The 27102-nt window shown below is 38.1% G+C and overlaps 1 protein-coding gene and 1 non-coding gene across 8 annotated transcripts in view; one reads left to right on the top strand and one right to left on the bottom strand.

Annotated features, from left to right (window-relative positions):
* CHL1 (cell adhesion molecule L1 like) overlaps positions 1 to 27102 on the bottom strand; it is a 199178-nt gene that overhangs the window by 103795 nt on the left and 68281 nt on the right. The window lies entirely within an intron of this gene.
* LOC117314070 (U6 spliceosomal RNA) lies at positions 14957 to 15059 on the top strand. Its single transcript, XR_004528751.1, has one exon. It is a non-coding gene; the product is annotated as a U6 spliceosomal RNA (small nuclear RNA).

Here is a 27102-nt window from a genome sequence, read left to right as displayed (position 1 = left end):
GAGAATGACACACATCACTTAGAGACCTCCTGTGTGAAACTGGGCAGCATGCATGCTCTGAGGCAGCAAGAAAGGACGTGGGAACTTCACCGGAAGTCAGGTACTTCTCCCTCAGGTAATCACAAGGCACAAGAAGCAGGAAGAAGCCCCCAACCTCCAGTGAAGTTCCCACGTCCTTTCTTGCTGCATGAGAGCATGCAAGGGGCCCAGTTTTACACAGGGCTTCACCTTACCTGTACCCTTAAAATTACTAGTCAAAAGAAAGAAGTCCTGAAACATGCTACAATGTGGATAAGTCTTGAAAAAGTCATGCTAATTGAAAACAGTGGAACACAAAAGTCCATATATTGTGTGGTTACTGTACAATTCCACTTATATGATATGTCCAGAATATTTTAATCCACAGAGACAGGAAGTAGATTAATGGTTGCCCGGGGTGGGGAATGGGGAGGGGGATAGGGAGTGATGCTAACAAGTACAAAGTTTCTTTTTGTGGAGCTGAAAATGTTCTGCAATTAGTGTTGATAGTTGCACAACTCTGCAAACGTATTAAAAACCACGTAATTGTACACTTCAAAGAGTAAATTGCATGGTATGTGAATTATATCTCAATAAAGCTGCTGTTTTCTCTTTCAAGAAGTAAATATATACAAATGTTAAAAAAAATTATTAGTCAAGATATATTTGGGTCAGATCTGTGATTCACAGGATTCTGTTTTTAACAATTCAACCCACTATATTATCTCAACCTCCAATAGATATTTCCTAGAAGAACACATTTTTATGCCTATTTAGCATACCGGGCGGAAATTCTGAGGGAGATCTCATTGGATATATCCAACCAACATTCACAGGCTGATACACTGTTTCTTCCTGGGACTCATAACCACTGAAAACAGTGCAGAAGTTCGGTTGTATACCCTCCGATGGAAGTAACAAGTCCACTTAGGAGTCCATTAACATAATCACAGATGATTATCAAGTGGGCCACCTAATACACGCTACCTCTGGACCTTAGAGCTATAACAGACCTACAGAGTTAGTTTGTATTTTGAAGTCTAATTCAGCTCTATAATCACTAGCCCACTGAGATGGCCGAGACATTTTCTGCATCAGAGTAAAGAAATCACAATATTAAAATCAATTTGGTCTCCTGTTGTTAACCGAGGGTCTGTTTCTTCAGTCCCACAGAGATGAGGCAAGAATGGAGCTCTCTTTGAAGCTAACAAAAGCTTAAGGTCAGATCATCTCCATGGGATACAAAGCAAACCCAGGGAGAAGTAACAGCCAAATGATATTTCAAGCATTCTATCAGAAGGGGTACTGCTATAATGCACAGCATTCAGGCACGACTGGATACAGTTTTGTTCTCTCTTCAGTGTCTGAAGTATTGTAGGATTTTAAAATATATGATGTTCTATCTCCCATTGATTAAAAATAGCACTACTTAAGAATTGTTATTATTACACTGGTTCACACCATATTGAAAGGCATTTTGTAAGTATGAAATCAATGTCACCCACAATCCCCGAAGTATAATATGCCTCCTAATAATGCCAAAATGTTCTACTTGCCAACGAAGAGCAAATGCAAAGATGATGATGAAGATAACAATAATATCACTTTAATTTTCTTACAACAAAGGACAGTTTTTTGATCTCTTGTCTTCCCCGTGTCAATCTCTGGTCCTTTTCTCTCATTATCTTTGGCTCTCGCCCTCATATTTATCACCCTATCCTCTAATCATGTCTCTGTTCTAATCCTTTTGCTTGGTACCTCTCCCATCTATGCCCCTCTCACTAACTTCAGAATTCCCAACACCTCTTTCTGTTCTTCCCAATGCACATATTCTCCTCTCCACACTTGCTATCGTTCACCCTGTCCCCCCGACTTCACTATGCACTTTAAGTGCCGTCATTATATGCGTATATATTTCAACAAACCTAAAAAAAAATCATATGTACGTTGCTTTAACTATTCTGCTCTGATTTAAGTCTATATTTCCCCCCTTACAGTGCTTTTGTCATGATATGATGAACAGCTATTATGTGTCTATAATCCTACCTTTTTTTTTTTAAATAACTTCCCACGCATTCTGTCCCAGGTGTGGCCTCATGGTCTAAGGTGGGGCATCCACAGCCCCTGACTTCTCCAGGTCACTGTGATATATGAATGTGTGGCCCAAGTGTGAGTAATGAAAACGATACCCTGAGAATTCCCAAAGCCTCTTTTCCCCTGTGGTCATGAATTTATGAAAGCATGGATCAAAAACTGCCAGTGACCATGGTTCTAAATTCATGGATAAGTCAATTTAAAGAGAAAGTGAAACGTACACACAGATAGAAGGAGAGACAGATATGAGAGGTGAAAGCATCTGAGTCCTTGTATCAGTATCTGTAAGGCCAGATCCATCCATATTTTCAGTTTTCTTAAATGAAATAATAAATTCCATATTTGACATTAACTAATGTGAGCTCAGTTTTCATCACTTGCAATTTATCTGTAAAAATATAAAAATCTATATATTGGAGTACAGATCTGAACTCGATGACAGGCAGGTGTAGTTTTCAGTTTGGAGAAAAACCAAAACATTTATCAAGTAAGGAATTCAGTGTATAAGGGGCTGCTAAAATAGAAATTTCAGCTGAGACACCAAGACACTCAAGAAATACCTTCCAAAGAATATGATGGATAAATCATAGCATTCACCAAGAAGGGTCCTAATCTCCTCACCACATCAAAGACGTAAAAAGATGGTGAGCTGATGAAAATTAGACGAGTGTTTCTTTAGAGAGACTTGTGCAGTGATTCCAACTCCCATCCTCCCCCAGGTAGGAGGCGTGCTATGGGTCCATCTTCTAAACTCAAACCAAATGAGGGAGAGTTAAGAGTTGGCAGATGATTGTACAAATCTACTTATGGTCACCTAAGCCTGGAACAAGGGAACAGAGCATACCTCTTCACTAGACAAGCAGTCTGCCATTCGGTAAAGAGCAAATAGTAAAGGAAGTGCAAAAGAAAAGCCACCGTCATTGCTTTGCTTCATGGGCCCTTTTCATGTGCTTAGCAAATTGTGTTTCACTTGATAATACTTCCAAATTCAACTGCATCACCTAGAGGTAGAGAACTGATTTTTTCATTCTCTTAGAATAGGGCTAACATTTTCCTTTATGTTTTTAAGGACTCTGGTAGAGATGGATGATTCAGAACAGAAAAAAGCCTTCCTTTTTAAGGGGAACAGAACTTACCAGGCCCAAATATGCCTCTTTGGCATACGGATCATTTTAGGCTGATTATTTTAAGAAACAGCAAACACAGGATAAGTTCTAAAAACTGAGTAGAAGTTACTCTTCTGTGAGAGATAGTTACACTATTTCCATTTATGAAGGTAATCTTCTCATTTCTAGGGTGTCTCCCTCTCTGTACCAGGAAGAGAAGAATGACTGTAAAACTCTAGAAACTCCTATTCATGGAGAAAGCAATGACTTAAATGGACACGATAAACTTACCCTTGTTCACTGTGCTTTTTCCTCATAAACTCACTTAACTGGCTTCCTCTCCTACCTCTAAATATCTTCCTTTTATCTTTGCTGAAGACGGTTTAAGGTTATCACTTGGGCCATTTTGGAGAGTTACTCAGTTTTCCTGGATATCTTCTATATATACAGGAGATATATACATTATTAAACTTTTGTTTCTTTTCCCACATGTTGATTTTTCTCTTTTTTTTTTTTTTATTACAGGGGGTTCTCAGCCAAGAAACTAGAGGGAAAAATCATTTCCCCCCTCACACACTTTCAAAGAACAAAACGTGATAATTCTGCATCCATGACCCCTCTCTTCTCATGATTTAATGCTACTTTTTAATATACTTTTTGTTGGTGGTATTATTTTTGTTTTAAGACTTACACATGTAAGTCCCATGCAGTGCTTTTGCCCATTAGTCAAAAGGCAAGTAATATTCAAGCAGCTGTTCCTTTTGTGGCTCTGGGGCACTAATAACTCTTGCAATCAAACACTGTGTGCTCTTTGACTTCTTCCCTAGCTTCTTTGAAATGATAACCATTCATGGAAGGACGGTGATTCTGTATGGACCTTTAGCTCCTTATCACTCTTATGGGCCCTCTCAAGAAATGTGAAATCCAGCTCTCTCTCTAAACCCTTGGGATCTCCAAACTGTTGGGATGCGGATTAGAAGGAAGAGTGTGCTTACAAACAGAAATGACTTGGTGGAATCATATTTATGGCTATAACACCCAAAAAAGAAAGTGTTAAAAACAAACAAACACAGGCCCAACATGGAGTCACTTATGCTAGGCCACGCTACCTAATTAGAGCTTAATACCTAACCTAACTGAAGCTGAGACCTCCCCCAAAAATGCAGTCCTAACTCGTCAATCAAGAACTTTCTGGTTAGCATCAGTGAGGTAATCTGTCATAGGACCATCTCTAACCCCCAAAGGAAGGTGACAAAATCTGCCACACAGACTGCTTCCCCTATAGGTAGGTTGCCTGAGCCTGAAATCATCTTTTTTGTTTATGACTTCCTTGTCTTGCCTTTAAAATCCTTTCCCTTTCTGTAGCATGGAGCTCCTCTCTACTCACTAGATGGGATGCTGCCTGATTCATGAGTCTTTCATTAAAGCCAATTAGATCTTTAAAATTTACTCAGTTGAATTGTGAAGTTAAAAAGGAAGGAAGGAAAAAAAAAAGTCAAAATTTCATCTATCTATAAATTATCATTTTAGTAAGTAGGATTACAATAAGCGATCTAAAATATCTTAGAACAGCATTACAGTGTCTGGCACAGAGTAAGTATCCCATAAGTGTCTATTAAATAAATAAAAAAGAATAAATCAATGACATTGACTCCCTACCATTTAGACATATATTGTCATGCATTGTCACGGTGAGTAGTTTGAAAGGTGAATTCTGGTCAGCTTCACTTCTAAAGGTCAAAATGTGTTCTGTCCTGCGATGTGGTGAATTGAATTTATTAACTATGTTGATTTAATTATTAGTTCCTACTTGGTGTACTGTTATTATTAATTTCATATTCAGAAAAAAAAATCTGCACCCTCCCCATGTTCACTGCAGCATTATTTACAATAGCCAAGATATGGAAACAACCTAAACGTCTATCAATGGATGAATGGATAAAGAAGTGTGTATATACACACAATGGAGTATTATTCAGCCACAAAAAAGAATGAAATCTTGCCTTCCGTGACGACATAGATGGACCTCAACAGCATAATCCTAAATAAAATAATTCGGACAGAAAGATAAATACTGTATGATCTCTCTTATATGTGGAATCTTAAAAACAACAAGCTCATAGATATAAATATGGAGAATATAGAGAAATGGGTCAACTGGGTTTTCTTTAAAGTTTCAATAAATTGAAAATTTTTTAAAATAAGAATTATTTTTAAGGATTTAATGAATGGCTACCTTTCAAAATACAGTAACAATAGTAACGTGAAAAAAAAAGAAAGAAAATGGACGGGTTTCTCTTAGATGCCTAATATATCATGAAGAATCTTGGTATAATTTGGTTTTGGTCATTGTTTTTAGAGTAACGCTCACAAACTACAATCCTACTTTGCTTTTCTAAGCATATGTAGCTAAATAATATTACATGGGTAATGTGAGTTCTGATAATTTCTTTTTTATTATTAATTTTAGTTTTTTGGCCGTACTGCATGGCTTGCAGGATCTTAGTTCCCAGGCCAGGGATCAAACCTGTGTCCCCTGCACTGGAAGCACAGAGTCCACTGGACCGCCAAGGAATTCCCTCTTTTTCTACTTAGGTCAGTGGACTCAAAAATAACCTCCTGATTCTAACATTTATTGTTAAAAATCTCGTACAGCCTTTCCTCGTATCCATGTTACAAAGCACAATGTAACACACAAACATGAATTCAATGATATCTTCAAGTCAGAGGGGCTGAGAATAATCATTTGGAAACTTTGAGAGGAGCACAGAGGTGAAAGATGAAGAGGAATAGCCAGTATCTCAAACATTAGAACATATCCTGCCTGACCTTTGATTTCTCAACAAATATTCCATATTATTGGCTTCTGTTTATCTTACATTTGCTTTTTTTTTCTTCCAGGAAAACTGGGAAAGATCCAGCTAGTTTAGATATCCAATCTATTTCTTTTCCAGCTAAAAAGTTTCCATTTACATTTCTACCTCAGCATTTCTAAATTTTAATAATGCATCAACAGTTCATTATTTAAAGGAAAGATAATGTCTTATAAACTAACCTAAAGCATTATGCTGTATCTATATACTTACATCCAAACAATCAATAAACATTTATTGGGTCTTCCCATAAACCATAAGTCAGGTTGATAAAAATCATTAAAAAGCATTGGTACTTTATTTATGCAAGAATATCAATGTTCCTCCCAACAATATTTATCTCCTGGGGCGTGGTGAATCAAACTTACTAATTATGTTGGCTGTATTAATTTCTACTCTAGTGCTGTAGACAACGTTTCTAATATAAAAATTTTATACTTAGAAAAGAATTACTTTAAAAGGATGTACTGAATGAATGACTTAAAAAGATGACTCTTTATTTCCGTAAGTAAAATAGCAATAAATAAGTATACAGTAGAGGCAAGCAAAACTTTGTCATTAGATATGTGCACATATCACAAAGTCAGTGCCTAAAAGATTAGGACTCATTCAAGCAACATTTTCGCTGTTTGCAGTAACAACACAAGCTTTTACAGTCCTGACTTAAAGCATCTTTGATGAAAATGGTGCGTGTGTCATTTAGATAAGTTTATAGGACTTAACATATGGAGTCAGCATTGCTGGATTGTGAATTCGTAAGAAACACCTTTATCATTTCCAGAGCTCGTACATAGCAGAAAATGCAATAAAGAGTGACACACAAATAATAGTTTTAACATTTATGAAAAATGCAACATGAATCATTGTGAGCCTTTCTTTCTCCTGTTTAACACTGCTATCAAAATAAGAACGTGGATTCAAAGGTAAGTATAAATACTGCCTCAGGAGTATTTCCAAACATGCAAAGGTTTCATAAGCTGAACTGCAAGAGAATTTCCCCGCTGTGAGGCTCTACAGGACCAGCACAGTCAGCAGGATGTTAAGAATCCTTCCGCAAACATATGTTACCTAAGCTACTGGACTGATCCAAGGCTCATTATGTTTGCTGACAATCATTTTGAAAAGGCATAGGTCTAACACTTCTAAGGCAGCCAGTCATCATTTCAAAAAAGAATCAAAAGGTGTCCTTTAAAAGTCTCTAATTTGGGGCTTCCTGGTGGCGCAGTGGTTGAGAATCTGCCTGCCGATGCAGGGGACACGGGTTCGTGCCCTGGTCCGGGAAGATCCCACATGCCACGGAGCAGCTGGGCCTGTGAGCCATGGCCCCTGAGCCTGTGCGTCCGGAGCCTGTGCTCCGCAACGGGAGAGGCCACAATAGTGAGAGGCCCACGTACCACCAAAAAAAAAAAGTCTCTAATTTGAAGAATGGTTAATTGAAAATATCAATATTCCAAAAAATTTCATACTTGACTGCTTAAGTAAACCAATTACTTATGTTGTAAGTTTTTATCAGTGCCCTTAAACACTGTTATAAGAAAGTCAAGGGGATGGCCAGAGTGATTAGGCCATCTTTCCACTGCTGGAATATTTAATTCCCTCTGAGGAAGAAAAATAAAAAATAAAACCAAATTCAACATGAAGAAAATTATATAGTTTATTTATTCAACTTGTTTTGCAAGGAACCTCAATAATAAAAAGGTGCAGGTAGAATTTATTTATAAAAATAGTGAAACAGAGTTAGGCTGATATGTATGATACTATTACAAATTTACATTTATGTTTTCAGAGGACAATAGGTTTGAAAGTCCTTCCTCTTTATGAACTGCAAAATTAACCTTTTGTTAACCAATCCTTCCTCCTGCCCTTGCATTAAGGGAGCCACTAATTATTATATTAAACATACATATTAAACAGGCAATCCCTATTTTATAGCAAAAATGTCCTATAATAATGTGTTAAACTGTATATCACTTATAAATTCATCAAGATGCTAATTACCACGTTATTAAAAATCGTTACAATTGTCACCATAGCTAACATTTTTGCATGTGATTACAGCTACACTCACCTTATTGGCATTTGATGTTAACATCAGTTCCACAAAATTCCTCTTACAATGAGGGAAGGGGTTCATGCAGTCCTTTAAGCATTAATTGAATGCCTGCTATGCTCCCAGAATAAGGCCACGGGTTGGGAAGGAGAAAGGGGTGAAGACATGCCTCCTTCCTAAATTGTATTAGTCAGGGATGGTTAATTAGAATCTGCCCCTCAATTAAGCAAATCAGGAACGAAGAGATGGAAGGCAATACTAAAACAGTCTTCCATGGGCTCATCAAGTGACTAAGGGGAGCTAGTTTTCTCTTTTCTAACCTAAGAAGCATATGCAGGTGGCCCTCATTATTCGCAGATTCTATATTTGCAAATTAACCTAGCTACTAAAATTTATCTGTAGCCCCCAAATCAATACAGTACTTTTGTGGTCATTCACAAATATGTACAAAGCATCAAAAATTTTTGAGTTGCCTGATACAAGTGTTTCCAGCTGCCCTGAACAAGGAGTAGCTCTGCCTTTTTGTTGCAGTTCTTATACTGTAAAGAAGTGTCCTTCTCACGGTCTATTCAGTTTTTCTTGTATTTAGGCCTTTTTTCTTTTTTGGCCACACCACGCAGCTTGCTTGCAGGGACTTAGTTCCCTGACCAGGGACTGAACCCATGCCCTTGACAGTGAAGGCACAGAGTCCTAACCACTGGACCACCAGGGAATTCCCTCGTTTTAATGCTTTTTGTTGGTGATTTCACTATATAAAATGGCTCACTATTTAAAAGTGTGGTGCTCAAGTGCTGTTTACCGTTCCTAAGTTCAAAAAGGCTGTGACGAGTTTGCAGCAAAAACACATGTATTAGGTAAGTTTCATTCAGGAATGAGTTACAGTGCTATTGGCCCTGAGATCAATGTTAATGGATAAACAATATATATAATGAAGCGTCTTAAAACAGAAACATACATACAACAAGGCTATGTATTGATTGGTTATAGAAAATGTTGTGATCAAAAGCTCTAAGAAACCTAACCCTGTGTTTCCCCTTAGGAACAATGGTTCGGTATTCCATCAGTATTTGCGGCAACTTTATAGAATATAACTACCCTAAATAATGAGAATCAGCTGTAAATATTATTGTTTTTAATTATATTTTATAGCATCTCTCATATTTTTGAATTAGTTTGAGAAAAATCTTAATCCATAATAAAAGATTAAACCAAAAATCCAAGGATTAAGTAACCTATTGTCCATAATTTCCTTCACAATATTAATTGTATCAAGTTTCCATGTGTTTAAGGTAAAAAGAAATGAACTTTGCAGCAGTGAATTTTTAATCGCCAAAGTATTACATAAACATTTGTTCCACAACTCCCTTTTAAATGAAAAAATATTTTTTAAGATCATGAAATTAAAGCAAAATAAATGATGCTTATATGTATATACACATATGTAAATATATATATATATATTTTTTTGTGCTTGAATTCTAGGCTTTCAGTTCACACATTTCCCCTAGATTGCACTTCAGTGTCATTTAATCTGTGTTCCAATGGAAGAGCTATTGATTAAAGGTATTCAAAAGAATGGAATAGGTATTCTGATAGGTAGGTATTCTAAAATGCTTCTCAGTTTCACAATAAAGCTTATCCCCAGCTCTTTTTAATAACCTGTCTTCTCCATATAAAGATGGTGTTCATGGTCCTGTTGATTTTAAAACAAGTTTAAGGTCCACCCCTGTGAACACAGCCTGACACACAGAGAATGCAAAGATGGAACCCCCCAACGCGTGTGCACACACACGCGCGCGCGCGCGCACACACACACACACACACACACACACACACACACAGTAGAGGCGGGGGGTTGGCAGGGAACTGATCACATCCTCCTACATGGCCCCCTCCGGTGACAAACAGCATTTGTGAAATAGCAGCCCAGGGTTCAGGGTAAAATCTGTGGCAATGGAACTGGACCAAAAAATAGACTCAGAGCAACAGTAGATATGTAACCTTGACCTCATTAGCAGCAAACAGTAACCAACTGCTAATTACCTTATGGCTATATTGTAAACTGATAACGTGTGTATATAAATTGTGTATGTTTGTATATAAATTGTGTATGTGTGTATGTAAATTGGGTATGCTTGGCACCTAAAATTTGCAAGAATTTAATATGATTTAAGTTAGGGAGAGATGGTACTAGATTAACCAACACCCTCTAATGGAAAATGAAGGTTAAATCTTAAAGTAGTGATGAACTTTCTGGTGGAAAACATACTAATTGTACCAAGTATATTCACTTAGTCACATTAATTTAGCTTTGTTCTGTCCTGTATTCTGAGGAGGAGATAATTCAATCAGAATCAAAGTAAAATGAAGCTAGCTAGCTAAAGGTTACCAGTAAAATAATATGTATGTTCTTCAAGAACAAAAATAATTCTTTTAGTAGGCACATCACAATAAAAAGGATGCTGTAAGTAAATTAAAGTTTCTTAGAAATCCAGTTAGTTCCATGCATTGAATATATAACCTGAAGGATTAATTATATCAGAGCAGAGAGTGGCATTTATAACCTCTACAGAAGAAACTTTAGGATAGATTCTAAGATTACAAAGAGATGTCTCCCTCATCTTCCCCAAAGCACAGTTTTATAGCAACAAATAACTACAAAGCCGCATGTCTTTAATGTCTCAGTTCAAGTTTATACAAGAGACGGTGAGAAAACAACCCAAGATATAAGCCTACCAAGTGGCAATTACGGTTTGAACAGAAAAGGAAAGATCTCCAGCATCTAATACATATTGAGTGTCTATAAGTGCCAGGCACAGAGCTAGCATCCAGAGACACAGTGAAAGACAAGACAGACTTCATCACTGACTTAGTAGAATTTATATTTTAATGATGGCAAAGAGAAATACATATGAATATAATGGTCATGGTAAGCGCCATGCAAGAGACAAACTGGGTGACGTAACTGAGAATAGGGTAGGCAAGGACCTCTTAGGGGGCTTAAAGGAGGTCTCCCTTGGGATATTTATGTTGGAACCAGAATTGTGAAAATGGGGGTAATGAAATTTATGAACTACGTTCATTGTGAATTTTGTTCACACGTTGCTCATTATTATAATTATATTCAATTATGAAAATGGGGAGGAGAAAAAAAAAACTGCCAGAGAGACACATAATGAGCAAAACTATATAAAGTTTCATCACAAGTCTGGAAACACTGCCCCCTCTCACTGCAACCATTTTTCTTTCTACCTCAAGCACCAATGCAGAGTCACATAGGTTCATAATCAATAAAGACCACAAAACCAAGAAAAGAAAAATCCCACAGTTTCTGTTGTCAAGTCACTTCCAGAGGATATAGACTGCTCATAATAAAGCTATTATTTATCAAGCCTTGGCTATGTTATACGCATGCTATGTACAGTACTTCATTTAATCCTCACAAGTCAAGAAGGCAAGTGTTATAAACTCTGTTTTGCAGTTGAGTATAAGATAGAGTCTAAATAATTTGTCGGCAGGTACACAGCTGTGGAGGAGTCGGGTTTGTACTCTGAAGCACAGTTGGACCTGTCAGACTGTGATTTTTAACTACTATGCTAGAAAGCAAAATTAAGGAAAGAATTGAAATGATTATCTTCTCTGGCTTTCTTTATTCATCCAATCATGTTCCCACTGACTGTACTGAGTTTTGCACTCAATTACTTAATTGCAGTATAAAAATAGACTTTGGCTTCTCTGGCGACACAACTTTTACATGCCAGGGATACTTGTAGAGAGAACAGTGGGAGGGACTTCAGATTTCACTGAAATGCCCGAATCAAACAGCTGTAACGATACCTTCCTCAGGTAAGAACTATCTTACCTTGTAGTCTGTATTTTTGTTTTGTAGAATTCCACATTTCATCAAGATGCCTGAATGGCAGCTTGATCCAGTTTTGACTTGATCCAGTGTGTAGCATAAAAGATGAAGATGTGATAGTGAAGTCATCATTCTAATTAATATTTCAATCATGCTTGCTAACAGCCTTTTACTTCCAATAGATAAACCAGCTTGCAAAAGGCGAGCACACCCCAAAAGATTTATCTAGGATTTCTCTTCAAACAGGAAATACAACCAGTGTTCAGACTATCTTATTGTGATTGGTCAAAGAGTGACATAATAGATTCTGTGATATTTTATACTTAATTTCATTATCTACACTAATGGAATTATAAATGAATCCACACACTCATAAGTTCATAGTTTTCCATTACCACAACTATATATAATTATCTAAAATACAGCCACCTTATTCAGTTATGCCTGCCTTAAAATGGGTATTTCAGTCCAATTCGAATTTAAAGAAAAATTAGGAATGTCTGATTAATGATTTGGGGTCTAACGAAGTTAGAGAGAAAAGTCATTCTCAAGATAAACATCATTTCCCTGCTTTCTTTTAAATCTATCAGGCCAGGATTTTTTCTTTTTTTTTTTGCGGTACGCGGGCCTCTCACTGTTGTGGCCTCTCCTGTTGTGGAGCACAGGCTCCGGACGCGCAGGCTCAGCGGCCATGGCTCACGGGCCCAGCCGCTCCGTGGCATGTGGGATCTTCCCGGACCGGGGCACGAACCCGCGTCCCCTGCATCGGCAGGCGGACTCTCAACCACTGCACCACCAGGGAAGCCCCAGGATTTTCTTTCAGCAATTTTCTCTGGTCACCCCCATCTCCCCAGTTATATACAATGTCAAGAAGGTAGAAATCATATTTGTCATGTTCTCTGAATAATGTCCAGCTCTGGTCACAGGATGTTTTAAAGTCTGCATATCTCACATGTGTTTTTAATGGTCCAGTATTCATGGCATTGTTATGAGAGTGAATATCTTTACATTGGTAGGATTATACACCGTCATTTAAAAATGAGCCAGACTTCAATTCGTTTGGAACAGTTTCTAAAAATTTCCATACAAATATTCCAGTGTTGTTCACATGTACAGATAAGTCAATATGCCAGCAAACGATCACCTCTTTACACTCCTAACATAAACCTTGTGTGAATAAGACATACGTCAACATGACTGAATAATTCATTCACATCCTTGCTTTGCTGTCCTCGTACTACTCAGGGCTCACATTAAATGTCACCTCAGACAGTCCTTCTTAGTTCACTAATCTAATGTTACCCATCACCCCTTCACAACCTCCTGCTTTATTATTAACAGAATACTTATCAGCGATAACTTTTATTTAGGCGTTTGTTCTTTTTTTTCCCCCTGGTTCTAACCAAGGCCAGTAAACAGCATAAGAACAGAGACTTATATTTCACAAATCATTACCACTACCTAGCAAAGTACTTGCCACATAAGAAGTATACAATAGGGCTTCCCTGGTGGTGCAGTGGTTGAGAGTCCGCCTGCCGATGCAGGAGACACAGGTTCGTGCCCCGGTCCGGGAAGATCCCACATGCCGCGGAGCGGCTGGGCTCGTGAGCCATGGCCGCTGAGCCTGCGCGTCCGGAGCCTGTGCTCCACAACGGGAGAGGCCACAACAGTGAGAGGCCCGCGTACCGCAAAAAAAAAAAAAAAGTACACAATAAATGCTTGTTGAATGATATGTGAGTGGATGAGTCAATGTGTGAGAATGGAAACCTGAGAAACACATATGGAAATACATTCATTCATCCGATAAATACCCCATCTTTAGGCATCATGTAATACTGATTTTTAAGAACTTGCATATTATGATGAAAGAAGAAAACATGTCTTTTATACCAGTGGTTCTCAACTGAGTGCAGAGGGGAAGGACATTTCACAATATCTGAAGATGTTTTTACTTATCACAACTGGCAGGGTAATACTGGCATCTACTGGGAGGCCAGGGATGCTGATGCTAAGCGTTCAACACTGTGTAAGATAGCCCCCTACAAAACAGAAGTACCCAGCCCCAAACTTTAAGAGTACTGATGCTTTATACTATTCTCTATTCCTCATAAGAATTTAACTTAACACATATTTATTAGGCAACTACCATATGCTAGTATCAAATTGAATTTCTGTGAAGAAAAAAAGACATGCTGTAGATGGATTACAAACAGATTGACTAATAGATAGTTGACTTGCTAGATGGAAAGATAGAGGGATATATGGCTGGATGCATGGGTACTTCATAGATAGATATATGCATATATAAACCAAACTACAGCAGTCACAACACTCCGTGTTGGACTAAAATAAACCATATTAGTGATTGCTAATTGCAGGACATTTATAGTCTTGCTATCATCTTATTGTATCTCCATAGAACATGTTCTTTTTAACAATAAAATATTGGACTGCATAAAAAGATGCACATGAGTTTGGGGAGAGACTGTATGGTCATTCTGGCATTATTGCTAATGATATTTGTGAACAGATTGGCCGTAAGTGAGAACCGATCACCAGTTTTTAGTTAGGTGCCCCATGAAGTAAATATAATGTCTTCTTCAAATGAAAGGCATGTGTCTCTTTCCCAAAAACAAGCATCACTGTGACAAGTGAGAAATGTATTAACTATGTAGATGGAATGCTTCTGCATATGATTCGGTAGCAAACTGGAATCTAGGCAAAGACTTTGAGCAGAGGCTTTTCAAAAACAGATGCTCCAATAGTGGGGATTATACTTAGATCACTGGATAGAAAAGAAAAATTGTATTTCCTTGGAGGTCCTACATTTTACATAGCATGGCCCATAAATCAGGTTATGAGTAGCAAAGGCAGGATTTATAAAAAGATAGGGAGTAGAGGTAGCTTCCTCCAAGTCTTCCTCATTTCCACTATAGTATGGAGGGACCCATAGTGTATGCTTTGGAAGCTCATATATTAAAACTGAAATGATACGGAGAAGATTACCATGGCCCCTTTTTAAGGATGACATGTAAACTTACGAGGTCTTCCACATTTATCAGTGGGATGACATATTCAAAGTGCTGATGATCAACCAAAAATTCTAAGTCCCTCAAGACAATTCTTCAAAATTAAGGAGAAATTAAGACATTCCCAGGTCAACAAAAACTTAATTTGATGCTATCATATCTGTCCCACAAGAAATATTAATGTGACTCCTTCAAGCTGAAATGAAAGGGCACTAGATGTTAAGTTGAATTTACACAGGGGAATAAAAAGCACCAGTAAAGGAAAATATATGACACTGTATATGTATTTTTTTTTTTTTTTTTTTTTTTTTTTTTTGCAGTACACAGGCCTCTCACTGTTGTGGCCTCTCCCATTGCGGAGCACAGGCTCTGGACGCCTAGGCTCTGTGGCCGTGGCTCACGGGCCCAGCCGCTCCGCGGCACGTGGGATCTTCCCGGACTGGGGCACGAACCTGTGTCCCCTGCATCAGCAGGCGGACTCTCAACCACTGCGCCACCAGGGAAGCCCTATATGTATTTTTTATAGCTCTTTTTTCCTCCTGATTAAAAGATAATGACATGAAGCAATAATTATAAAACTGTATTGATGAGTTTACATTGTATAAAGATGTGATTTGTATGACAGTAACAGCACAAAGCAGAGAGGAGATAACAGGAATATACTGGGGCAAAGGTTCTGTATACTACTATTTAGTATTAATCTGATACATTGTTTTAGGTCAGACTAATTGTAATCCTCAGGGCAACCATTAAGAAAATAAAATTTTAAATACAGAAAAAGAAGCAACAAGGGAAGTAAAATGATACACTAGCAATTATTTAACACAAAAGAAGGTACTAAGGGAGGAGTAGAAAAACAAAAAAATTGACAGAAAAGATAGCAAAATGCTAGATGTCAATTCTACTGTATCAATAATTACATTAAATGTAAATGGATTCAACACTCTAATTTGAAAGCAGAGCTTAAAGAAAATTTTCCAGCCAGATGCTGTTCAGAAGTGAAAAACTTCTGATTCAAAAATGTTTATAGGCTGAAAGTAAAAGGAAGAAAAAGTAACCGAAACAGATCTTGGGTGGCTATACTACCATTAGACAAAACAGACTTTAAGAAAAACATTGTTACTAAAGACAAAGAGGGACATTCTTTAAAATGCTAGTAAGTCAACCCATCAGAAGATATAACAATTATAAACTAAGTGTACCTTAAAACAGAGTCCAAATACACAAGATTAAAAATGGACAGAAATGAAAGGAGAAATAGACAATTCAACGATAATAGTTGGAAATTTCAATACTTCACTTTCAATAATGGATAAAATACCTAGGCAGAAGATCAACAAGGAAATTGAAGATCCAGAAGTTTCCATGGGCTTTTGTGGGAGGACACAGGAAGAGCTGAATAGAAAACCACAGAGACACTATACCAGGATGGAGTAAACCTGTATTAGTATGAGTTCTCCAGAGAAAAAGAACCAACAGGATATGTATATACGCATATAGATGTAAATACAGATATACAGGGATTTATTTTGAGAAACTGGCTCACACAGTAGTGGGGTTTCTTAAATCCCATTTGTGCAGAGTAAGCTAAGAGGCTGGAGACTCAGGAATGAGTTGCAGTTTGAGCCCACAGGCCGTCTGCTGGCAGACTTCCTTCTTGCCATCAGGCAAGGTCAGACTCTGTTCTATAAAAGCCGTCAACTGATTGCATGAGGCCCACCCACACCACAGAGGTCAATCTGCTTTACTTAATGTTCACCAATTTAAATGTTAATCGCATCCAAAAAAATACCTTCACAGAAACACCTAGAATAATGTGTGACCAAATATCTGGGCACTGTGGCTTAGCCAATTTGACACATAAAATTAACCATTGCAGGCTCCAGTGATGAGTTGGACAGATGATATGGCTAAGACTCAGAGAGGCCTAGCACCACGTATGGCTGTTAGCACAACTGAGGTCATCTTGGGCGCTTACATTTTCTCCTGTGCTTCCTCTCACCCTACCCAGGACTGTACTGGGCAGTAAATCACTTCTGTTACAAAGGGCTTTGTAGTTAATAGGTATCATTTAATAATCATTAGGACCAGATGGCCTCAATGCTCTGTTAGTCCCGTTAGTCCCCAAACTATGATGACAACTTGTACTGACTATTCCCCCCAGCCACAAAACTACTGATAGTTACCCATTCATAAATCTTGACTTACGAATTCACGTCCTGTTTCCAAGCACCTATCCCTATGCCCTAGGTTAACTATAAAATTATCCCAATGGCCCACTGGCAGTGTGGAATGCAGCTGCAAATGCTTCCAGATCTGTGTCTGCCCAATCCCACTCTGTGAGTAAATTACCCTGCCTCATTTTTCAGTCTCATGATGCGTGTCCAGTTTGGTGGGCACTTTTTGTTCCCCCTGTCCTCCAACACACCACTTAACAAAACTTGAGGTGGAGAATCAAAACCAGAGGATTTCTGGGCCCTGGTAGTGCAAAAGAACCAGCAGAATCACAATTTTGCCAGCCTCATAATTTACAACAGCCTGGGGTGCTGGTCATGACTGGGTGACTTAGACATTAAATGCTAACCGCAGGGCATGATGGTGAGAGCAAGAAGGGAATCAGAAGATAGCACGGGCCTGATCACTTGGCTATGAGCCCCTTTCTATGCACCCATGGAGTCATGTAAATTCCCAGGCTCTTTGGCAATTTCTTGGGGAGTAGAAGTCTAAAAAGGAATATCTGAAGCACTGAACAATTGCTAAGGAGACTAAGTTACTCAAAACGGTTAAGGTTTTACAACCTGAACACTACTGAAATTTTGGACTAGATAATTCTTTGCTTTCGAGAGATATCCTGCGCATTGTAGAACGTGTAGGAGCATCACTGACCTCTACCCATGAGAGACCAGTAGCACCCTTTCCTTTCCCAAGTTGTGACAATCAACAATCTCTCCAGACATTGTCAGATACTCCCTGAGGGGCAACATCACTCCAGATGAGAACCACTAGGTTAGAGAATGTGATATTCTTAATTGGAAAATTCTCTAGCCAAGAGTTTTACATATTGTGTGTGTATGTGTGTATATACATCCGTATGTGTGTGCACACGTTTGTATGTGGGTGTGTATGTGTGACAGGGAGGACGGGCACTTACTATTAGTTAACTCCTAAAACCAGGGAGGAAAAAGATTGCCATCTATAACCCATGAGAGAAGAATATGTATTAAACTACCCAGCTAACCAACACACCAAAGTTCTTGTAGTTCAACTCTTTACCCTTCACTGATCCCTCACAGGAAAAGTCATTGAGTTGATTATAGTCGAGGTGACAGTTTCCATCACCCCAACTCTCGCCTCTTGTGCCATTCTTGAATGCTTGCCTTTAGACAGATTCAGGCTCTCTTTCTCAGATCCTGCTCGCATGTAGTAAATATACCAGAAGGAGTTCTGAACCAGCTTTACCAGTAATGAAAATATTTCAGCATTTTAATTCTTATCTAACTTATTTTGTAGGTCCTTCAGTTTGCCATTAATGATAAAATGATTTGCCACAGATTATTTTCTTCTTTTAAGAAGAAAATTATTTTCTTTTTTTCAGAAGACTGAGTTTCAATTTTCTTGACAAATTTTGCTAGAAAAAGGTTTATATACCATCCATGTCAACACAACAGTCTCTTGAAAAACCCCTGCAAAATCTCCCATTCTTTTAAGTACAAATTGTCATCACTGTTGCTGAAATTAAGTCTTAGTCTATCAATAACATTTTAAAATCTATTTTAAAATTTTATCTTAATTCTGACTTAGCAAAGATATTCCATAGACACATAGAGCACCAGTATAGACCTCTTTTTTATTTATTTCTCTCTTTTTTTGTCTAGTGGAAATCTGATTTTATCCCAACATAAGCATAGTCAGCAGTTTAGAAAAAACACTGGGCAATGTGAAATAAAGGACTATATTTTTATGCAGTGGTTTTATACTCAGTAGGAAAAAAAACCCAGTAGGAAAAAAAAAGGCATTAACACATTTTCAAGGGACTTCGCAAGTGCAATTTTTTTCCCTTGGCTCAGCATTTCATTTTTACAGGATCTATTAATCAAGTCTAAGCAGCCTTTAAATCCCCAGTCCCTACTTCAGGTTGTTTCACAACTGCTGCCCTCTTCTCCCTTTGTCTCTAGTACTATCTTCCTCTTTCTCTATTGTTTTAACTCAGCTCTTTGCTCTACTCCTTCAATCATCCCCATCTACCATCCTTTGAGAACAGCAGCCATCAATTTCCAAAACCATACAAGGACTAACGTTTATACTTTTGAAGGGAATTCACTGAATAATAAAAATCATTTAAGAAATGCCAGGAAAAATTGATCACTCCAGAACTTAGAGCAACCAGTCCAGACTGGAGAGAGAAAAAAAGGAAAAAGATGACAAATTCATCTTTGTTATTTATTGTATTTGAATATTAAAACTCACAGAATCTAAGAAGTATTTAACTTAATTGAGAAGAGACCAGCTATAGAAAATAGCTCCCCCTTAATTACAGTAAACCTTTTAAGAAGCTAAAGGTATGTAAAAAGATGTATAAGATTAAAAAAATAGTACAGCGATAAAAGGAACCACGTATCTCCTTCACTAGGAAATTGTTAGACCAAAATGTTTTCACTAAAGTGGAAAGCCAAGTAAGTGGTTGGCTATTTTCTTGTCTGTCCTTATCCTTAAAAGTAACTGAAAAATTCCCAAGTACCTAAAGGCTAAACATCATTATACTATTTTTCTCAGATACCTGTCATAATTCTGAATGTTGTTATTCTATAGGTGCATTTTATTCATGTCCCCATAAAAATACTAAGATCTGGGCATGAGAAATACAGAGAAATCAGAGCAATCCCAACTTGATTGAAACCATTTAAAAGCCAAGGGCAAATCCAAGCTTCCTGTTTTTTTCTTCCACAACAAGACTCAAAATAATGCCATTTCTTGCTTTGTTCCTATCCTTGATAGAGTTCAGCTACTAAAACATTACTTCCTGTCTGAGATTTGCAGACTGCCATTCATAACATCATAAAATACCGCTTTTATTGAGCAACTCTGTGTGTACCTCTGCAAGGAAACAGTCTCTTCCTTAGGTCCAATATCCCAAATCTACCATCATGCTTCTTGAAGTGACAGAAAACTGCTTTCAAATACAATTTCTACCCCGCCTTTTTATAGATACTGTAAAAAAAAAAAAAAAAAAAGCAGCAAATCAAAGGGGAAAACAGGTTAACTTTATGCCAATCACGAAACCTGGTGACAGGTGCTGCCACATGTTGCGACAAGATCTCTTGACCATGGGTCACCGCTTTGAAAGCAACTAGAGAATGTCTTGCAGTACTGTGACACACGGAAAGGCCCCCTGGGATCTCATGCAAAGAGACGGGTATGAAATTAACTCGTGGCATCATGGTATTTTCCAAACATGACAGCTCCCAGGTCAGTAGCCAGTTAAGCACAGTGGGGATTGTGGGCGGAGGGGGGGGGGGGAACTTCGGCATCTAGTAAACGATTTCAGTGGAGTCTCTGGTGAGACCTAAGAAAAAACCATCCCCAGAGAGATGTCTAGAAAGGTTAAAATCATAGAAGGCAGTGGGCAAATATCAATACATTAAGTTAAGCTAAGTAACTCTGTTTTGGACAGTCTCCTAATTTTACTTTGCTTCCTGGACCAGTTTCCACAGAGAAGACGAATAAAGTATTCAGTATGATGATTTTGAAGAGCTCTTTGTTTCTTCCCTGAATTAGAACAAGAGTTTCAGTCATGAGTTGAGGAAGTACTGAAGAAACCACGCTTCCTCCCAACACACACACAAGGGTGCACACGAATGCGCGCACGTGCGCGCACGCACACACACAAATTCCTAAACTGGAACTTTCACAATTGTGTTACATGCGCAAATGTAAAATCTCATTATAGAAAATAAAGATGTTAAAAGAGCAAAGCAAAACACTTGCATCATATAATAAATGCATCTGTCGCAGGCTTACTTTACTGACTTCTGAGTTAATTCCCTTTCCTACACCATTTCCAAATGTCACGTCAAAGGTAATAGGTGGAAATGGGCAAATACAGAGTAGGAAGAATAAGCAAATTTAGCATCTAGAAATATAGCCACCTAAACCAGGTATTTATTTTCTTTGAATTCCTAGTATAAAAACAAGACTTTTGCACAATTTTCATAGTACGTTTTAAGAGAAACAAATCATAAGCACAGTGATTGTAGTTTGAAATGCAAGCAATTTTTGGTCCTGAAAGCATAAAAGTTACATAGGAATATGAATGTGGTAGGGAGCGAGAAATTACATGGGATTGAATGCTATGTTCTTCTGTCAACAGGCAAATTAAGTGTATTAAGGTTATGTGTGTATACAAAGAGAGACTATTAAACTCTAGTTTCACAGTCTGGGCACTAGTTACTAATGCCTAGTTCTTTACTTTACTTTTTTAAATACAAACTTTCCTCAGAATGACTTTATGATCATAGTATGTGGACCTTACCGTTTAATTCTAGGACTGGGAATACCTTAATTATCAAATAATATCCTTCAATTTCCAAGCAGTTGTTTAACACATTTTAAGACCAGTAAGCATTCAGCATATTATAAATGATTTCCTGGAATGATTATATATATGTAACCAATACTATATAACACATACTATGTGCCACGCACTGTTCTAAGAACTTTGTAAGTAATTCACTGAATCGTAATAGAACAATCCTCTGAGGTATGTACTATAATTATCTCTAACGTTCAGATGAGATAACACGGAAGCAGAGAAGACAAGCCATTTTAAACACATCTACAGCTAATATGTGGACTACTCTACAACTGAACCAGAATCCAGGCTCTTAACCTCCATGTCATGATGCCATGAAAGTCCTTTCCAGATCAGGGCTCAACAACCTTTCCAGTCATGATGTTTTCCCTGGGACTTAAGTTCTTTTTGTTATCACCATTTAAATTTCATGGACTAAGAGAATGGAGTCACTGAATTCCGTTAGTTGTAACTACACCACCAGCGTGATAAAACACCAACTTCCTTTCAAGCAGGTTAAATTCTTCTGCATCTCCAGCCCACCATCGCCCCCGCAAAGTCTCCAAAGCAAGACTCTAACAGCCTTAATGTTTTAACGACTCCAGCCTTCAGAACAAGATGATTCATTCAACATATTTTATTAACAACAATGTATATACATTATATATATATTATATGCATTAAATAGAGTAGTGAATTAAACAGACATGATCTTTACCTTTCACTTTTTATTTTGGTGAGGAAAATATATATTCATTGTCATGATTACTTTTATAACATAAAATTTATTTTTAAAAGAATGGTATAAATAGGTGACTTATTTGAACTTTGAAGTCCAGTAGGTCTTCAACTCTAACTCCTCTGATTACTAGGTTTTAGAACTTGAATTACTTTCTTCACCTTTCAAATTCACAGTTTTTTCAGCTATAAAAAGGGAGTAATAGTGCTTTAAAGATGAAATGAGATTAAGTATAAAATGCTTGGCATTTTATAGAAAATTAGAAAATTGCTTGGCACATATATATATATTCAACTAACAGTATCTTTACATCATTGCGAATAATGTTTAAATTTTACACATGCATCCTTTTATGTAAGTTTATCTTTACACAAGTGTTCTTTTCAGACTAAGAACTATCCTTTTGAATAGTAGTAATGGCCTTTTTTCAATTTCAGGAAATAAAGATTTCTCATGATAAAACAGTAAGTTTATTAAATTCCCCATTCAACAGTCTTATGAATACATAAACAATTAGACTACTGGAAAAAAGGCAACACACCTGGTCTCTAGGTGTCCACTGTTCCCTGTCCATGACACCATGCAAACCATCTGTTGGCTTTTTCTGCAGCAAAACACTGAATATTTCACTACACTAATTGACAAAATTGTGTCATTCTACATGGCAACTAAAACAATTCATAACATACGTTTTTTATCATAGACATGAAGCAAACCTGGACTCACTCTTGCCATCAATACACATAAACAGAAATAAGAATGTAATATTGTGGAGGTTAAAAGCACTCACAAATAACTGGAAAGCAAGTAGGATATTTGCTTTTGTTCTGCAATGATAGATTTATATTTTCAATCGGACAATGGAAATCTGACCAATGAATAGTAAGTTTAAAAAACAAATTAGGGCTTCCCTGGTGGCGCAGTGGTTAAGAATCCGCCTGCCAATGCAAGGGACACAGGTTCGAGCCCTGGTCCGGGAAGATCCCACATGCCGCGGAGCAACTAAGCCCGTGTGCCACAACTACTGAGCCTGCGCTCTAGAGCCCGTAGGCCACAACTACTGAGCCCGCGTGCCACAACTACGGAAGCCCACGTGCCTAAAGCCCATGCTCCACAACAAGGAAAGCCACTGCAATGACAAGCCCATGCTCTGCAGCGAAGAATAGCCCCCACTCGCTGCAACTAGAAGAAGCCCGCACACAGCAACCAAGACCCAACGCAGCCAAAAATAAATAAATAAATATTTAAAAAACCAAATTATTTTAAGATAGCAAAATACATTCTTAGGATATTAGTATGATGCTACATAATGAGTCATGCAGCGAGCGAGAGCCTGGCCCAGCCCTACGAGCCAACAGCTAAGTAAACTTGGGCCATCACTGATCCTGCCTGCCCTCCCCCAACCTAAGGGGTAGTTTCATTATTAGCAAATGGGTAGAATAATCCCAACCAGCACCTACTGTGTGCACAGTGCCATGTTAGGCACTGAAGATACAGTGGTGAGCGAGACCAGCCTGGAGCCTGTGTCAACAGGATATACTATCTAAGTTGCTTAGTCAGAAAAGGGAGGTACTTCTTTCTCATAAAATGCTGAGGCTAAGTTATATGGTCCACTAGAAAGACACATGAAGATGCTACAAGGATCACAGCGGTTTACACAGAAAACTTAAGAAATTAAATATCAGTATTTCTTGCACATTAGCAATTGGGTAAATCCTCATATAAATGAAAGAAACACAGAAAAATTGGGCATTGACTGAGGCAAAATATACCTGTACTTCCCCAACTGGAGGAAAAATTTTTTTCAATTACAGATGGCTTAGATACTCCTGAAAATGGCCCAAAATATTCTATTTAAAATTTGAAAACCACAGTAGGGGAATCTGAAACCAAATAATGTGCTGTTTCCAGTGAAAGGGAGCTATTGGTAGCATGTGTGTCAGCCTACCTCACACTCGGGTTAAAAAAATAAATAAACCAAACAATGATTTCAACAGAAAGTTCTATTCCAGTATCTGGGTTTAGAAGCTCGTGGGTTGGTGAACTTGAAAACCAGTTCTTTCCTCATTTAACTCATTTGAATAGTGGGTATATTTATTCTGCTTATCTAAAGACAGCTTTAGTTGGCTTGATAGTTTTGAATGTTAATTTGAGCATGGTTTAACCTAGGCAAACTCATTTATATTGGAATAGTGATGTATACAAATAGCACCCAAAATGTATGCGGGTGTGCACAGTGCTTCACAGGGATCAGAAGTTCCATGTGAGACAGTACTCTGTCCAGATTTGCGCTTTCCAAAATGGTAGCCATTAGCCACATATACTATTTACATTTGCATTCATTAATTTTAATTTTAATTAAAATGAAACAGAATTAACAATTTAATTTCTCAGTCAGTGACACTTCAAGTGCTCAACAACCACATGTGACTTCAGGTTACCATGTCGGACCAGGCAGATACAGAACACTTCTATCACTGAAGAAAGTTCTATGGGGCAGAGCTGGTGTGGACATTCGTTTATTTTCATTCATACATTCATTCGTACTCATTTTGGGTTCTTTGCACCACAAATATTAAGTACCTACCATGTGTCCAGCCAAGGGCTAAGCCCTGAGACACAATGGTAAGCAAATATATTGTTCCAATTACCACGGAGCTTACATTCCTATGGGGTGAATAGACATTAACTAAATAATCACACAAATAAAGGTAAAACTGAAAATATGGTAAGTGCAAAGAAGGAGATGGAAGAGGTGCTATTTTAGAGGGAGGAGATCCATCTACCCAGCAAAGATGACTCTGAAGTGACAAGTGACTTGAGCTAAGGTAGGATGTCCAGGAGCTAGCTGGGCAAAGAGGCAAGAGAGTGTAGTGGGCACAGATACATGAGCATGTGCAAAGGCTCTATGGTCAGGCGGGCCTGGAGAAAATGAGGAAGGTAAAGGTCAGTGGATGGGAGTATGTGAAGAGAGGGGGGGATGTGTTCACAGTTGAGCCTGCAAGTTACTTAGGTTTGTATTACTGAAGCTTTGCAAACCATGTAAAGAGCTTGTCTTTACCCAAGATAATAGAAATTAATTTTAAGGCACGCCAAGTAATGTCAAGCAGAAGGATGGTATGATTAGCTTTGTATTTCAGAAAGAATCTCTATGTAGAGTATGAGGAACTACCATATGGGCAAGAGTATATAAGAACAGTTAGGAGACACATCCATGCATATTATCATCCTGCCACCTCGAGTTTAAATATAGACAGATTATAATTTAAAATCAAGATGCATCCATACTTAGACAGCTAAATTTTTGAAAGATGTTATTATAATAGAAAACATAAACCTAACATCAAACTCATGGATCTGATAATTTCCTAACATACGCAATTTCACCCATCCACAGAAGACAACGGGAGAGGGAAGCGACAGGGAATAATGTGAATATGCTGAATTTAGCTCCTACCAGTATCGATGAGGCTTAATGGCCGAACAATGAAGGTGCAGAGAGGACCCAGCTCCTGAATGAGATTAAAGGAGATGAGGGAGCCTGAGGAGAAAGTGATGAAGCTTCGGAGTCATAATTATCTCAAAGAAATTAAAGAACTTAAATGCTGTGGGGAAAAGGCAGCCAAACTAAAACATATTGATTCAGGTTCTTGGAGGAGGAACTCTGAATGTGGTCACAGGAGGGGCAAACTCTTTTCGGTCGTGAAAAAGCCACTAAGCAAATTCTAGCTATTGTACACTCAGCAACACCAAAAAGACTGAAAAATGCACGAACTTCCATGAAGTGCTTGATTTACTATGACCTCCTCACTGTTCCTAGAGTATGTGCCAAACTTTCTTTCCTAAAATCTTTGCCACTGCTGTTCACCTCACTGGAATAGCTCCTTCCCAGATACTCACACAGCTACTACTCTGATCCAATGTTACCCCTTCAGAGAGGCCTCCCTTGGCTATCATATTTAACAGTGGCCCATGTCCCTGCTTTTACTTTTCTTAATAGGAAATATCACCACCTGACACTTTATTACCTACCTCTTCATTGGTTTGGCTATTTGATACCTCCCTAGGTTAGACTATAACTCCCATAAAGGCAGAAATCTGTCTTGTTCATCTCTGTATCCCCAGCACCAAATGCCTGGCAATCATACGAGTGCAATAAGTACTGGGTGAATGAATGCTTGAATGAATGAGAGGATGTGTTGAGTCGAGAGTACAAATCCAGCGGTCAGTCATCTTTGGAATGTTTATCACAAAATGTGCTGATTGCTACTTTGAACTCGTTCAACATAAACTCTTGCCTGATCTTGTAACATCTTTTCCACAATGCAAACAACTCCATAGCCTTTCTAGTTATGAGACTGAAAAGTCTCTCCTGCCTTTGTTGGCTTCTTGCGGTTGAGTGTCATGGCTAACACGTTAACTTCCTACATAAGCTACCTGAGGGAAGAATCTATGTCTACCTCATCTTCTTATGTCCGCAGAACCAAAACACAGCATTTTGTAATGAAAGGAATTTGTGTTGTTGAAATGTTTCTGAGAGGGAAACTGCAAAGGGGAAATAAAAGAAGGCTTGACATTTATGAATTAGAAATATATCTATTACTAGGACTTCCCTGGTGGTCCAGTGGTAAAGAATCTGCCTTCCAATGCAGGGTACCTGGGTTCGATCCCTCGTCAGGGAACTAGGATCCCACGTGCCATGGGGCAACTAAACCCATGTGCCACAACTACTGAGCTTACGCACCCTGGAGCCCGCGCGCCACCAC

Source organism: Tursiops truncatus, chromosome 10, assembly GCF_011762595.2.
Source record: "Tursiops truncatus isolate mTurTru1 chromosome 10, mTurTru1.mat.Y, whole genome shotgun sequence".
Lineage (NCBI taxonomy): Eukaryota > Metazoa > Chordata > Mammalia > Artiodactyla > Delphinidae > Tursiops > Tursiops truncatus.
The sequence above is the reverse complement of the archived record's forward strand: the minus strand, read 5'-3'. Positions and strand labels throughout refer to the sequence as shown.